At 38.7% G+C, this 17,439-nt stretch overlaps 1 pseudogene; it reads left to right on the top strand.

Annotated features, from left to right (window-relative positions):
* The first annotated feature begins 9,729 nt into the window (after positions 1–9,729).
* On the top strand, positions 9,730–10,347 carry LOC131919112 (large ribosomal subunit protein eL13-like; annotated as a pseudogene).
* Positions 10,348–17,439: the final 7,092 nt, after the last annotated feature.

Here is a 17,439-nt window from a genome sequence, read left to right as displayed (position 1 = left end):
AGTTAATATGCCTGTCTCCATGCTTCGTACCTGACATTCTGCTTGCCAGCCTGCCTACTTTTACTTTAATGTCTCACTCTGTATGTGAGCCAGGTTTGAACTTGTAGGAAGCCTCTAGCCTCACTTTGCCAATGACTGGGGTTACAGGCATTAGCCACAACTAGAGTGAAAATTTATAACCATAGCATTGAAGCAAATTGTTCAATTCAAGGGACTCTGAAAAGCAACCAAATGCAAAATCATCAAATTCAAGGTGGCCAGGCCTTGCCATCCATGGTTCCTTCTGTGGAGTGATATGTATAGACACAGCCCCTGGATATGTTTTCTGGGAGTCATGGGAAGCCAAGGGGGAAGAAACAGTCTGAGATCAAGAAGGAGTTTTCATATCTTTACCAGGGTACCACATAAGACACCACATGTTTCTAGTCCTTTCTTGGTGTTCTTCTTTGCAGAATGGAGGAATCAATCCTATAAATCCTTTGGAAGGACCACAGGGTGGAGGCCTTAGGAGTTCTGAACTGCAGTGGAAAAGGGAGAGAAGTCTGAGGTTACAGGGCCTGGTGTCCCTGAGCAGAACTCAACCTGGCAGCCTGGAGGAAAAACACAGAGTCATTGGCATTCTCTCCAGCGGCACATTCCACACTTTCAGGCCCCGTGATGGAACCACAAAGCAGGCAGGGATTTTCTTCTCCAAGCTCTGGCCACAGCTGGCTGTGAGCTGTGAGCGTTGACTTTACCAGCTTGAGTGGATGGAACAAAATATTTCTAGGTGTGACTATGAGTTCACAGACTCAGTGGGCAAAGTCGCCTCTCAACTCAAGTGGATAACATGAAGGCACATGGGAGCTAAACAGGACAAACAGGCAGAGAAAATGCAAACTTCAGCTGTGTCTCTCTGGGTATAAACAAATCTTCTTTATCTGTGGTTCATACGTCCAGGTCTGCTGGCTTCTAGACTCTCAAGTCTGGACTTACATTTCCCTGGGTTCTCATGGGTTTGAGACTAAGTCTCTAAAAAGTAGCTTCCATGGTCTGTGCCTTTCAGACACAGACTGACTCAAATTACCAATATTCCAGAGCTTCCATATTGAAGAAAGCCTGTTGTGATCATGTTCAGCCATGTAGACCACTGTACTCAAGAGCTCTGAGACCAAGAGAAACCCTATCAAATTTTAATAGGTTGCAGACAGCATAGAAATGTACAGAAACTTATCTCAAGGTCACAATACCACAGCTTGTCTCTAATAGGGCATGTTGTAAGTATTGGTAAGATCCTTGAGACCCCAGAATTGCAGGGCAATCCATATAAACATACCACCTGGAGAAGCTGCAGCCCAAGACTCAAACTGTTTGTGAAGATGGTGCACTTGGCCCAGCAAAGTTCCAGGGCAGATTTCTCGACTTATCTTGGACCAGTAAGCCCTTTCCTAATTATTTCTCCAAGCCCAATAGGAACTGAACAGCATCCTCCTGCTCCTTCATTACATTATTCGGATGTGTAGATTGCTGAGTTCAGAAGGCTCAAGGCGGGCAAAGGCTGATTCTCTTACTTGTATCTGGAAATGTGTGAATTGCTGACTGCACAGGCTCATGGCTGGGAAAGGCCGATTCTGTCACCTGTGCCTAATTGAGACAGAACATTGCAATTTGGCTTGCAGCTCTTCCTCGTTCAAGAAGAGATTTTGACTCTTGCAAGGCAAGACAAGAATCATCCAATACTTTAGAAACATCTGAAAAGCCAGGCCTGGTGATGTACACTTGGAATTTCAGTATTTGCTTGCTGAGGTGGCAGGATCTCAAGTCAAGTCTACTCAGGCTGTAAAAGGAGATGTTACAAATGAAACAAACAACATAAACCAAATGAGATGAGATACTTGAGAACTTTTTTCAGCAATATTTGTGTAATTTTCCCTTTAAAATCCTTTATGTATGAACTGTGAGTATGTTTGCACATGTCCATGATCTGTGTTTGTTTTTCAGAATGTCCATGCTGATGTGTGAGCAAGGATGCACAGGTACTTCAGCACATCTGCAGATGTGAACTGACTACCTGGAGTGCTGATCTTCCCTGGCCCCTTTGATCCAACAGAATCTCTTCTGTGCTTCTGTGTCTGCCCAGCTAGCTGTGCTGTGAGAAACCAGGTCTTCTCCTGTCTCCCTGTCCCATCTCACGTGAAAAGATCCTTGAATGTAGAGGTGGCCAACCACACCTCATTGTCACGTGCTTTCCATCTCAGGTTCTGACACTGTCACTGCTAGCGCTTAACCCAGAGTCATCAGCTCTCTGGCTCTACTTGAGGATTTCCTGTGAGAGTCTACCAAATGCTGAAAACATAATCGCATGCACCTGAAATTCTGTTGCCCTCACATCTCTCCGTTATGTCCTAAGATTATCTGAGATTCTGACTTTCATAAAGTAACAATGCACAGCACATTCCTTATAATGGAAAATGATTCAGTATTTTCTTAATGTGCTTCTTCAAATCTCTACAGAGCTCAGAAAAGATGAGGATCTGAATTCAAACAAGTTTTGAGGAAACTTGTCTGGCTTAAACTAAGTTAAAGGTTATTTTTCCAAGACAGTCAGATGGCAGGAAGGAATGAGACAACACTCATCACATGAGGTTACCATGGCAAAGTGGATTCATGGAAGCAAACGGCTGAGGACGTGGACAAGGGGAAGGGACGTTCTCTGTATTGCTCAGTGCTCTAGACCTCAGACACCTGTGCACCAGCACTGCCTTACTTTACTGGAGAGCTGCAGTCTCAGTTTTGTGTGGCTGACCCAGATGCAATGGGAAACACTTATACACAAGTCATTTCCAAGCCATGGACCTGTGGTGACTCACCTGGTCTTCTCACCACCTTAGTCTCCCCACAATGAGTGTCTGCTGAAGGGGTGGGGGTTATCTCCTCGATGGCTTCCTGTGGGCCACACACCACTGGTTGTTTCACAGGTGTGCTTTCTCCTGAAGGCTCTTAAGCCTTTGTTGATGTTGACGTCAGGCTGGGGCCCACCTTTCCACGACACATAAGTCTATGCAAAATAGATATGTAATATGTAATATGTAATATGTAATGTGTAATATGTAATGTCTGGCTGTGGGTCTCTGTATTTGTTCCCATCTGCTGCAGGAGGAAGCTTCCCTGATGATGGCTGAATTATGCCTATTATCCATTCTTTATTGTCATATAAACATATAACAATGCACAGCTGATATTTTCATAGTACTCATAGTTCCATTTCACTGGAAAACATCCTGGAATTTCTAAGCCGTCTTGGTTAATGGAAGACTAGTTAGCTCATGGCTTATCATTTTTTTTATAATTGAAATGTTATCTTCTATTTTTCTTTCTAGAATAAGTTTATACTATTTTTGTTCATCAGAAGGCTTCTCCAATCTTTTTCAGTGCTTTTATTCTGTGAAATCTTTCAAAGAAAATAAGTTCCCTCCTCTATCTTTATGTCAATCATCTGCCGATATCTCGGTGCTAATAAGATGCAATGAGTAGGAGGTTTGGTCTCATGTCCCTCATTCTATATCGTAGAATAATTTGGAATATAATATGTAATGACCACATGGCTTGATTTACCTATCTGCGCAAGGGGACTCAACATTTGTCACATCATTTTTGTGGTGCTCCATGTCTGGGGCATCTGGCCCTTGACTGTAGCTGGAGTTTTTCCGGTCCTACCTGGCCCACAGTCAGGACAAATCTCTCACCTGCCAGTTCCGCAGCCGCTCAGACCCAACCAAGTAAACACAGAGACTTATATTGCTTACAACCTGTATGACTGTGGCAGGCTTCTTGATATCTACTTCTTCTATCTTAAATTGACCCATTTCTATTAATCTATACTTTGCCACGTGCCTCGTGGCTTACCGGTGCCTTACATCCCCGTTGTCATAGCGGTGGCTGGCAGTGTCTCTCTTTACTCAGCCTTCCCGTTCCCAGAATTCTCTTCTCTGCTTGTCCTGCCTATACTTCCTGCCTGGCTACTGGCCAATCAGCATTTTATTTATACAGAGTGATATCCACAGCACTTGACTATCTTCAGTCTCTTAATATTCCTTAGAGTAGAGATCCTGTGTCCTTCTGATGGTTCTGTGATGTCCCCCTGTCCTTTCCCCTGGAAACTTAAGTCTGATCTTGCCCCACCTTTCAACACTTTCAGACCTGGCCTGTTAAGATACCTGCTGCAGAATCCCAGTCACAAAACCTCTCCATCTTTGTCCTCTCATGTTATTTGAAAACAAACAAACATAATGATCTTGGCTAAAAAGGTATTATTTCTGTTGTGTCACTTTTCAAATCATTCCCCCTTCTGGGTGGTACCCAGTTCTCTATCATGCATACTAAATATCCATCAGTGAGATATGTTCATGATAACACGGACTCAGTATGTCAGTTTCATATGCTCTAAAAACTGCAAATTTCATTCCCCCTACTGCAATCTGTTCTCTATATACCCTGTACCAGTGTATACTGTGGACACTCGTTGTCTCAATGCACCAGTTGTTTACTACAGTGTAGCAACACAAAGCCAATGTTCCCTTTTTGTTCTAATAAAGAAGCTTTAGGATTCTGTTTTTATTTTGTTTTGTTGTTATTCTAACAAAACACAGTTAAAACTCTGGCATTTGGATTAAATTACTGACCATCTTGGACCTTGAATCTCCACAGCAGCTTATACTGAATCGAACCAGCACTTTAGTGCACACGTTCCTCAAATGCATCACCATAGAGCTTCTCATTCTTGTCATTTCAGCAATTCTAACTAAGTGGATAGAAGCCCTGCTACTGAGAAACTGTAGAGTGGTTTGCCTTAAGGACACATGACCGTAGATACTAGCTGGATTCAAAAGGGAAGTGAGAATAGAATGATTTTATTGAACATGTGGGAAGAGCTGAGGGAACTGGAGTTGTTATCTAGGAGCATGCTGGTTATGGAGATTTTACAGAAGGAGAAAAGTATCAAGATATAAGAGTTCCTGTGGAAACAGAATGTTCTCATCAGCAACAAAATACATTCTTCTCTTAAACTCATAGGACACTAAATAATCTAAGCTTGTGATATTCACACAGCAAATCATTATTTAATTGATAATGTATTAATAAGACGCAAAGAGGTGGGCTACAGGTGATTCGGTGGCCAAGAGCGTGAATGGCTTTTCCACAGGACCTGAGTTCATATCCCAGCACCCACATCAAGAGGCTCTCAACCACCTCTAACCTCAGCTCCTGAGAATCCAGTGTCCTGTTCTGGCCACAGACACTGCGTTCATGTGTATGTGTTAACAGATATATAGATATACACATAATTAAAGAAAAAATGAATCTCAAAGAAACAAAGGCATTGCAGATCATGATCCATTGTTGTTGTAGTCATAAAAATACAAAAGTTGCTGGGCGGTGGTGGCGCATGCCTTTAATCCCAGCACTCGGGAGGCAGAGCCAGGCGGATCTCTGTGAGTTCGAGGCCAGCCTGGTCTCCAAAGCGAGTTCCAGGAAAGGCGCAAAACTACACAGAGAAACCCTGTCTCGAAAAACAAAAACAAAAACAAAAACAAAAAAACAAAAGTCATGGGTCTGATCTTGGCATTTTCATGCATCTGTCCCACTAACTCTCCCATAATTCATCCTTAGTGGGTTTATGTTAATTTTAAAAATTTAAGATAGCATAAGGAATATATTTTTGTTTGTTTTTCAACTTTGGAAAAATGGAAAACTCCTTCAAAGACCATATGTAATTTATTCAGAAGCAAAGTGCATTTGAATTTTCAGTAAAGATGTGGTTAGAAGAAGAAATGGATTCCATTTTCAGATATTCAAATGTACCACCTCTTATAAAGAATAAAATAAATGTTCACATTTTGATTCAGGAAAGGGAAGGGGCATTAGTGGTGTTTTAAATACATTTGAATAGATAATTTTACTTACTTAAAAACCATCCAAGTAGGGTGGTGGTGGAGCATGCCTTTAATCCCAGCACTAGGGGAGGCAGAGGCATGTAGATCTCTGTGAATTCGAGGGCTACTTGTTCTATAAAATGAGTTCCAGAACAGCCAGGACTGTTAAACAGAGAAACCTTGTCTTGGAAAAAAATAGATAGATAGACAGACAGACAGATAGATAGATAGATAATATCATCCAAATATTTACCCTAATCTCTTATAGCAAAATATTCAATGCCTGTCATTTTCTTGGACATTAACTTCTCTGAGTTGTATGGTACTTATTATTATTATTAAATTTTATATTATAGTTTTGACAAACTCAACTTCTTTGCCTGTTTGCTTTTGTATAATAGCTAATTATTTTAAATCTACAGCAGATTATTTAAATCAGAAATAATATCCTTCCTACTTTCAAAAATAAACACTATATACTTTTTTAAAAAGGAAAATTTGCACAAGAGCATAGCTGAGAAATAAAAACAGCTTTAATTTTCACCCCTTCTTCATCATTTCATGTAAAATCTTTTTTTTCACTGTCCATCTTGATTTTCTTGGTTCAGAATTTCATCTTCTATTCTGCACTTTTACATCCTCAAATGACATTTGGAAATAAGGACAGAAATTTTTCAAGACTAGGGTCAGGAAGGAAGTTTTAATTCTGACACTGTGCTTCAGATATTATTAGCATTTGAAAGTCATGCTTATCAAAAGTAAAATGGGGGAACTTTTCACCATTTTCTGCTTAAGCTGTAGTATCTGTTTGATGAAAATCTGATATCCACTTATTGTTTCGAGATGCCTTTTAATAGAAGAGTGTCAGGCAAAGCACTCTGAATGCACCCACGCTATTCTTTCAATCCTTACTCTGCTACCCTATGTAGTAGGTAGTATCTTGATGCCCATTTTACAGGTAGATGAAACACATGTCAGATGGTGAGAACAAAACGTACAGAACAAATACAGCAACTTAGAAAGCTTTCCATTTTTCAGTGAGATATATTCTTACCAATTCTTTTAAAAAGTCTGTAGATAGCCCAATAAATTGCAAGAATGACAATGAAACTGTGTGAAATTAAGACCCGTCTGAACAGCAAGGGAAAAAACAAAGTGAAGAATCAGCTTAAAGAATTGGAGAGAATCTTAGCTGACTATACCTCTGACAGTTGGTAAATATCTAGAATCTATTAAAAAAACCCGAAACAAACAAAAGAATAAATGTACAAACAAACTGAAAAGGTAATTTTCAAAAGATGAAATACAATACAAGCATTTAAAAAATGTGTGGAAATTGTTCAACATCTTTAGTCATCAGGAAAAGCAAATCAGACATTACTGAGAGTCTTCTCATCCTGTCATGAAGCTCTCACCAAGAGTCAAACAGTATCCATAGGCTAATGTCACCAATGTAATGTGAAGAGGCATCCAGAGCCTCATGATCTTCATCTGTTGGTGTAGTTTCAGGAGACTGTGTGATGTTTAAAATCATGGTGTGTCTTGCAGAAGAAGTATATCATTGTGACAGGGCTGTAAAGTCACAGTGGATTTGAGTCCAGGCTTTCAGCCCAACACTGAACATGCCATATTATTTATTCTCATTGGCTCAGACTTCCCTGTTCAATCAAATCTATCTATCTATCTATCTATCTATCTATCTATCTATCTATCTATCTATCTATCTATCTATGTATCTATCTATGTATCTATCTATGTATCTATCTATGTATCTATCTATCTATCTATCTATCTATCTATCTATCTATCTATCTATCTATCTATGTATCTATCTATGTATCTATCTATGTATCTATGTATCTATGTATCTATCTATCTATCTATCTATCTATCTATCTATCTATCTATCTATCTATCTATCTATTTATCTATCTATCTAATCATCTCTGTCTCTTCCCAATTTTTATTCCTCATTTTTTATAAGATAGTTGTTAATCTAAGAACATTCCTTGGTTTGCACTATGATCATAAAGATTGTTCTTCAAATAGCCAAATAGTAACAGTCTATGATCTGGGAACTCATTAGTGATGGTGGTATTTAGACATAGAACACAAACTGTGATTGTTTTAAAATTCACTGAAGTCTACTCTTGTCTGTCCACCTTTGCAAAGGAACTTGGCAAAATGTTAAGTTCAAAAATTTCAAAAGAAATTAATTACTGAATAATTCAAATAGTGATCAAATTCTTCACAGGAACATAAGAATTACTTTAATAATACATTGCTACACAAGATAAAAAGCACTTTTCTTAAAGATCTTTTGAAAGTGAAATATTACATTGAATTTTTTCTTTTATCATGTTAGATATTGTCAAGGTGCTATGTAAGGGCACCACTGATTTCTCCTTCTCCTTTTCCTCCTCAACTTCTTTCTTCTTCTGTGTATGACTGGTAAATAAATAATAAATTTAAATCTCTTGATATTTTCATAAATATTCATGTACTCATAAATATTCATTGTAAATTCTGAGATTACAGGTGAGTGTCACCATACCTCACTCTTTACATATTACATATCTGGGTAGATTTCATTAATATATTAATATATGAGATTAGAAGATAATATTCATTTCAATCAGTTCATAATAGATGAATTTTCTGTTTATTAAACTACAAACTATGAATTATTTTAATATATTAAATGCTTTCCAAGAGTTCTAGATGCAGGCAGTCCAAGATCTAGGTATCAGAAAATATTCATAGACAACCATTTCCTGCTGTATCTTCACATGTTGAGAAGAGTCTGTTTTCTCTCATTCTAGGGAATCGTCTCACCATGTAAGCTTCTGTGTTTTCTAATTTTATTGTTTATCATGACAAAATACCTGTCTACTGTAACTTAAGAGAAAGATATATTTTGAGACAACTGTAGTCATTTTGTCAGGAAAGCACGGAGATGGGAGTGGGAGTCATCTAGTCATAGTTGCACCTGCCTGCTTACATGATGTCTGCACTCAGGGAAGCAGGTACAGTTACTGCCAATGCTCAGCTGGATTGCTCCTTTTCAAACTTTTGGTTCTTGTTGGGATCCCAGTCCATAGGATGATGTGATGATATTCAGGATGAATGTCTGTCCTTAGGTCAACCTCTCTGACAAACCTTAAGACAAATGCCTAAAAGTGTGTCTCCTAGGTGATTCTAAATCCAGTCAATCTGTCAGTGATGTTTAACTAACATAGGCATACATCCTCTCAATCTATTCATCTCCAAACTGCCCAGTTCCAGGCGCTATTCAGTGCAAGACTAGAGCTTGTTGTGACCAAAAATGTCAAATAAATGTTCCATCAAACAAGATATAGGCTTCCACCTAGTACTCTGGGGATCACTATATTCAGGGCAGAGCAGACACTAGCCTTTGACACTGAAAATTAAGCTTCTATACAATGTCGTCTTAAAATATGAGGGTCAAAAATATGAAGGAGTTTGTTACATATAATGTAATGAGAATATTATTAGAGCGATCAATCTTGCTTGTGTATTAGAATTTCATTGGAATTTGGGAGCTGATGATGAAGTAACTAGAGTAATAATAAAACCACAGCCAGAAACTGCTGCTGAGATCTATGCTTCTAGAACTTTCTCGCGAGTATTTATAAGCAAATTATGCAAATATTGGAATTCATATTAGTCTTTCACTTGTTTTCATCTTCATATAAGCTTACTTCTGAATCAGTTATGTTGTTAGGTGTTTAAAAGGTGCATTAAAAAGCCAAACCCTGCATTTCTGTTCGGGCGCTCTCCTGCACAGGAGGCAGCCATGGCTCCTAGCCAGAATGGCGTGATCCTGACTGAAACCCCACTTCCACAAGGATTGGTAGCAGTGAACTTGGTTCAACCAGCCAGCACACAAAATCTGCAGATGCAAGTCCTGGAAGGCAAAAATGCCCAGCATTGCCCGTCGCTCTGCGTCAGGTCCCATCAGGCTCATAGTTAGGTGCCCTACAACCATAGCAACGTCTAAGCTGGCAGGGGTTTCAGCCTGGAAGAACAAAAAGATGGCTTAGATCCATAAGAAAGTGGCTCACACTATCGGCATCGCTGTGGACCCAAGGAGGCAAAACAAATCCACTGAACCACAACAGGCTAATGTGCAGCACCTGAAAAAGTAGCATTCCAAGTTCATACTTTTCCCCGGAAGCCTTCTGCTCCAATGATGGGAGATAGTTTTGCTGAAGAGCTTACATTGGCCACTCAGCTAACAAGACCTGTGATCACATCCAGAATATCTACGAAAAGGAGAAAGCCAGTCATCACAGAAGAGAGGGATTTTAAGGTTTTGCCGGTCTTCAAATGGCTTGGGCCAATGCCGGCTCTTTGCATCCAAGCAAAAAGGGCAAAGAAAGCTGCACAGCAAGATGTTGAAAAGAAAAATTAAGGCACTATTGGAGTATTTTAATAAATTTTCCATAAAGCAAAAAATAAAGCCAAACCTTTGCTTATAATAAAATAACTCTGTATTAATATCAGAAAGGATAACTGCTAGAAGATATTAGCATATTAGTTGGAAAGAATAAACTGTATTCTAAGAAAATGTCATTGCTAGTTTTTCTACTTGGTGGCAAATCTAGACAGAGACTTCATTTACGTGATTGGACAGTTTGGAAGAGCACTGCACAGGTCAGCAGGCTTGTCCACTGTCTGTTTTCATCTCTTGATAAAGGTCAATGTCCAATAAGCAGTTTATAATTTTACTCTGATGGGTTACATATTCACCAATTCCAACAGTTCCCTGGGTGATAAGAATTTTGTAGGTTAATGATGCCTTTTCTAAGTGCAGTGTGTTATCTCATACTCAGAAATAATGTGGATGAAGTTCAGTCTCCAAGGAGGTAACTTAAACTCACAATGATAAAAGTAAATTGCTTTTATTTCTACAGGGAAAAGCAATTCTAGGAAGCATGTAGCTGCCTTGGCTGAATGTGTCATTCTCACATTACAGAAAGTTTATAGAAATCTATTTGAACATGACATTGTTAGACGTTTTATTAATCTTAGGGAAGTTAGAATCCTGCTACATAAGATACCATGGACATGTATATTCATGCCTCTACATGGCAAAGTTCAACAAGAAAAGGCATACCATATTATTCTACTTTATTTGAGAAACTCCCATTCATTATCCATCAATTCCACTCTTGATTACATACTCACAGAAGGTGAAGTCAGCCTGCTGAAGTGATGGCAACTGCCTCAGATTCATTACATTATTCACTGTAACATGAAAAGGGAAAAAGAGGAAGTATATCTGGATCCAGGTACACAATGCTTTGGCACCCAAGCCTACCTTTGAAATCTGGTCAGGAACCTTCCTAACCCAGTAATTGTTGCTTTTACCATGCCTGCAACCTAGCACCAGAGGACTGTGCCCTGTTCTGATGCCAGGTCTAGACATGGACCTTGTCCACACTGGCCTTGGTGTGTTAGGTTCTTCTGAACTCAGGAGACCTGTAGTACCCCTCATAGGCACCCCTTTTCTTAGTGGAGTGCCTTGAATATGTTCTTTTCTCCAGGGAAAATACTTCAAAAATACAAAAATAGTATTTTTCAATCCTTCCACCTTTCATAGATGTGGTGGTTTCCACTGCCCAAGAAGCAAAAAGATGTCAGCAGACTGGTAATGCCACTGCCACTTGGCAACACACAAATTAATAGAAATAGGTTGAGTTAAGTTATAAGAGCTAGCTAACAAGAAGCTTAAGCCAAAGGCCATACAGTTTGTAATTAATAAAAGCCTCTGCATAATTATTTTATAAGGAGCTGTGTGACCGTGGGTGGGAGAGATTAGTCCCAACCACAGGGCTGGGCAGGGCACAGATAAACTTCCTTCTACAGTACATTTCCAAATTGTTCCCACAATTAACTTCAAAAGCTTAAGAAATCCATGGCAAAGTTTAGTCATAACAACAACATCTATCTACAGTGCCTCTTCTACATTAGGTGCAACTTGCTGCATCCAGGCTCAGCGCTCCTCATCTGCCTCTCAAGGCCTGGAGGAATCTTGGAGATCCACTTGTCTCTAATCCTTCACTTGAGAGTTCTGAAGAAGATGGGTTCTGATGGCAGTGCCAGAGTGCAGAACTCAGCAATTTGTCTCTTGATTGGTTCTAGATCCAATCAAGTTGAAAATCAAGATTATCTATCAGAGGATGAAAGGTTTTAGTATGAAAAAACACACTCTGTGTTATATTGCACTGTACAGTAACTGTAGTTTATAATGGAACATTATATTGTTTATTTTAAAATAATTAATATGAGATTTTAAATTTTTTCACACAATGCAATGGCAGACAGTTGAGGCAATAGATTTGCTAATTAAGCTGATTTAAATTTTCTATAATGTGTCCATTTATTAAAGCTTAAAGCTTCATATTATCATCACCTTGATGTTTAGAATTGTTTGTCATTTAAATGAAAAGAAAACTTATAGAGAAGAAACTGAGGGTATAATTTGAGGTGTGAGCATTGGAAATTTTAAGTCATGTCTCCTCGTTTCGACAGCAGTTCTCTTACCCTCCGGGGCAGGCATTGCTGCTATTGATAATGGCTCCCAGGAAACATGTCCTAGAAAACTCTCTTTTCAAATCAAAGTTGAAGAAAGGCATAGAAAAGTTAATCAATGGGGAGTGTTTAACAAGGTGTGTTATTAATACATTGTCAGTTTTACTTGATTTAGCAACCCCTAAGAAATTAGAGAGGCATACCTCTGATTATATCTGTGAGAGACTTTTCAGGGAGGATTTGCAGATGGAAAAGGTCCACTCTGAGTGTGGGAGGTATGTGGTCCATGAAATGGGGGCTGGGACTGAATAAACAGGAGCAAAGGAGACAGCCACCTGAGGAGTACATCCCCTCTTCTGTGATTCCTGGCTGCATGGCCAAAATGCTCTACTCCACCATGTCTCCCAGCCATGTGGATGAACCCTCTGTGACCATGAGCATAATAAATTCATTCACATTGTAAGTTATCATCACAAGCATTCCATCATATTGTCACAAAAGTAACAATGCACAGTGCTATCCACATAAATATATAGAAGTTAATGTACAGGATAGTACATGTTATAGTCTTGTTTTCATAATTTCTTTATACATATTACAGGAGTATTTCCTCCATGGAAATCTTTTGTTTGTTTTGTTTCTGGCTTTTCATTTTTGATGTTCATTGCTATTTTATTAGACATACTCTCACTCTGTAGCTCAGTTAGTATAGAACTCATACAGCTCATTATGGCCTTGAATTCACATCCTCCCAGGGACTAAGATTACTGACCTGAAGCACTACACTAGACTTTCAAATTATTTTGCTAACACCTGATATGTTAATCACTTTCTTATGGAGCTTTCTTTGGCCACTAAGCAAAGGTAAAATTTCTGAACTATGTAAGCCGTGTAATAATCAAGTAAAACAGATAACCTATTTTATTGGTGAAATTATTAAGGCCACTCCACGTAGTTAAAAGGAGATTTATTTAATGGCATAACTTACAAATTAAGGGATAGGTAGGTCGCGGGGTCTGGGGAAGGTGTATCACAGTCCAGCGGTGTTCTCTGGAGCTCTGCTTGGCCCACCTTCACCGTCCAGGGTCCCGGAACAGAGCGAGAGCACTGGCCCATCCAGATCTCGGGTCTCCAGGCGCCTCCCTTGGCACCGCCTTGTAGGCGTGACAGTTACCGAAGTCTCAATGGGGGTTGGAACTTCCAGATCAAAGCTGGAATGGCTACCCACTACATCTCCCCCTTTTTGTCTAAATAAGAAAGTTCCAACCTAATACAAGACTATATACAAAGGAATGGTTATCAAATATTGTCCAGGAATAATGAGGGATAATGACCTAGATAAGATGGAACTACAACCAATGCAAACAATATCAAGCAAGAAACACATACTAAAATCCAGAGAAGTATAGAGCATAGGTAAATGGCCTGTTGCTGGAAACTGTGTTAAATAAGTCTTTATTCTTTGGGTTTATTGCTAACTTTGGAGCTTAATAAATGAAGTGCCGTGACACACTGAGGTGCAGTCAGATTTGAAGACCAAGATGGTAATTAGTGTCAAGTTAAAGAGAAGGAAACCCTGGTGCATGAGCTGACTTTTTGGATCCCATTACTTATTGTCAGATGCCTTGCTCTCCCTTGGTGCAGAGGGGGAGGGGCTTGGTCCTGCCTCAACTGAATGTACCAGGGTTAGCTGTCCCCCCCATGGACATGAACTTACCCTTTTGAATGAGGGGATGGGGGATGGATTGAGGGGAATTCAGGGGTGGGGAGTGGGAGGAGGGATGAGGGGGGAATCTGTGGTTGGTATGTAAAATAAATAAATTTTTTTAAATAACGAAAAAAGAACAGAGAAATCGCCTGAACTGTGTCTTGAAAATGATTCTTAAAATGTACCAATTAAGTAGGAAAGTTTATTTTCCAAAGTTGATAAATAAAACCCAATTAAAAAATGTTTGTTTTTCAATTATTTACATTATTTATATACAATTTGTTTTGCATTTTTCTCTTTTATTCTTAATGGATTAACGGAACTTCTAGTTTTTTATCCTTTTTTGTTTGGTCAATGTTTACTTTATTTCTACTTCTTTATTGATTAATCCTGTATTTTAACACATAGGGTTAATTAAAGTTTATAGCAAGTCTAAATTACATGTTAGAAGAATATTGTCACTGTTTAAGAATTAAACTGTTTAACCATTCCCACAGATAAGTCTGCTATTGGACAGATTAACTGACATATATAAATTAAAGCATGAAAAATTCATGTTAGCTTGGAGTGTCAGTGGCATTGGTCCACCTGGGAGGATGGAGGTGGTGTGGCAGACAGTTCATAACCCAGCAGCCTGAGCACAGAGTGAGGAGTGAGCCTGTGTGCTCACAAGGTCGGTCTTTCCCTCTTGATTCCATCTTGGACCCCAGCCTGTGGGATGATGTCACCTACATTTATAGTAATTCTTTACCCCATAGTAAATGCTCTCTGGGAATACACTCAATGATGAACTTTGCTAACTCATAAGCTTTTCTCCAGTCAATCAAGTTGAAAGTCAGTAATATACAGTTACTCACAGTTTGTTGCTATGCTAGCATAGACTCAAATTTGATCATTGGTGAATCACAGAATAGTAGTGAGAAATCACATGCAAACAGGTACACTTATCCACAGAAGTAAATATAATTATTTCTACTACCACATTGATAGGAATTCCAATCACGCCCCCATGGTCGTGCACGCCCTGCAGGACACTTAGTCATCTCTGCCTAGGCATTTCCAGGTCATATGTCCTATGTAACCCATGCCCCATGGTTACATGGTCACTAGTCATGCAGATGTGACCATGTGATCTATGTGCATGTGTGAAATAGCCACGTAGGCCTGTGTGTGCAGGTGCGTCCTGGCCTTTATAAGGTAGGCCCCATGTTCCCCCACCCTCTTTCTCATGTGTCCTTCCACAGGCCTGATCACATCTATCCCTTTCTCCTTGTCTTGATAAAACTCTTGTTAGTGGATTCTGTCATGTGTCATGACTTTTCCTTGGGGGCAAGAGCACCACTAAAAAACCATCACATATGCTTTGCCAGCTATCATTATTTACCTGACATTCATCTGTAATCTGTAGATGTAATCAACCATCTTATTAAATAAGAAACACAGAGCCAATTCAGAGAAGAAAGCCAAGAGGTCAGAACTAAGAGCCTTACCCTTCCTGCTTCAGCTATCCTGCTTCAGCCAAGAGAGCTCTCCGAAAAAAGGGGCCTACTTCCTGTGTGTATGTCTTTTTATAGTCTAGCTGTTCTGCCTTCTTATTGGTTGTAAACCTAAACACGTGACTGCCTTGTCACTGCCTGTATATACCACCCTCCAGGTCCTTAAAGGCGTGCGCCACCACCGCCACGCACTTGCTATGGCTCTAATAGCTCTGACCTCCAGGCAACTTTATTTATTAACATACAATTAAAATCACATTTCAGTACAAGTAAAATACCACCACAGTAATCTATCAATTTATCTATCTATTATCCATCTGTCACTTGTGTATCTATCTATATCTATTATCAATCATGAAATTTCATAAACTATCATGAATCTGTACTTAACTACCATCTTTCTACTAATCTTTATCGTCTATATGTCATTTATTTTGCTCCACGTATATATGTATGTATGTTACTAGCCAATCTCTCTTTCTGTGTATATATATAACACACACACACACACACATATATATATATATATATATATACATATATATATATACACACACACATACACAAATGTACATATATGAGTGTATGTACATCTATCTATATATCTATCATCTATCAGTCTACTTTATCTATGTGTGTGTCTACTCATCTAACCAGAGGAAGTATTCACGTGCTAATAAATTATTACTTATTTAAATGAAAAGATTACCTAGATACATACAGAAACAAAACCCTAAATCTTTGTATTAACTGATAAGTTTAAATTATAGTTTGGGAAGTAAATACTTTTAGCTAGGACTGACACAGGATGTTAACATGTAGAATTCACTATTTCAGCATCTTACGTTACTTGTCTAATACAGAATAGAGTAACTAAAAACTAAGAACACGCACCATAATCCTGATAAATATTTAAACTTGATGCATTCACTAGCTTCTTTTCCTCCAGCTTACTTCTCCTCATTAGACATTCTCTTCTCCCCTGGATGATTTGTATATTCAGGTCTCAATTTGAATGCAGAGCACATAAATATTTCAAACTTCATTTAAAAATCATGAGTTCAGGAAAGGTAAACACACATTTTGATTCACTTCTGATATAATTTAAAAACTGGAATTGTTCTAATTTTTCTTTTCAAAGGCTGTATTAGAGGTGAGTATTTAGATCACTGTGTCCTGGTGATTAGTAGTCAATTTTGTCCATTGTGTGTTCTGGGGGAGAAGTTTTGAAATTTTCAGTGAATGGGAATACTTGAAGCATGAATAATAAACATATGAATGAAACTGTAAGACTAATTCATTTTACATTTTAAAATAAAACTCTCCAGTGGTGAAGTTCTGGTTACACAATCTGTTACTGGAAACCTCTATGTGAATGATTTCAGTCAGTTTGTGTAATTTTCATGTACATCTAAAAATTAAAAATGGAGATGAAAATAGAAAAGAAATACATTCTTAGGAGGTAGGCTGAATTCCCAGAAGCTTCTATCCCCTGAATAAGGCCATGAGTAGAAAGAGTAGTGAAGGGGAAGGTACTGTGTGATTACTAAGATCATGGACCAGAGCAAAATGTCTCTCATATTTAACCAAATCCCGTTACCAACCAGCTGTAAGAGGAGTTCAGATGGGCTGTGTGACTTATTCTCTTTTCCTCAGCTGTAAAATTAATACAGTATTGACTTCACAGTTGTTATAAAGAATAGTAATATAAATGGTGTAGAGACGTTTAAGAGTATGTAAATAGTTAGAAGACTGGTAATGAGTG

The sequence above is a fragment of the Peromyscus eremicus genome, chromosome 1 (genome assembly GCF_949786415.1).
Source record: "Peromyscus eremicus chromosome 1, PerEre_H2_v1, whole genome shotgun sequence".
Taxonomy (NCBI): Eukaryota; Metazoa; Chordata; class Mammalia; order Rodentia; family Cricetidae; genus Peromyscus; species Peromyscus eremicus.
This window is presented reverse-complemented; position numbering and strand designations above follow the sequence as displayed.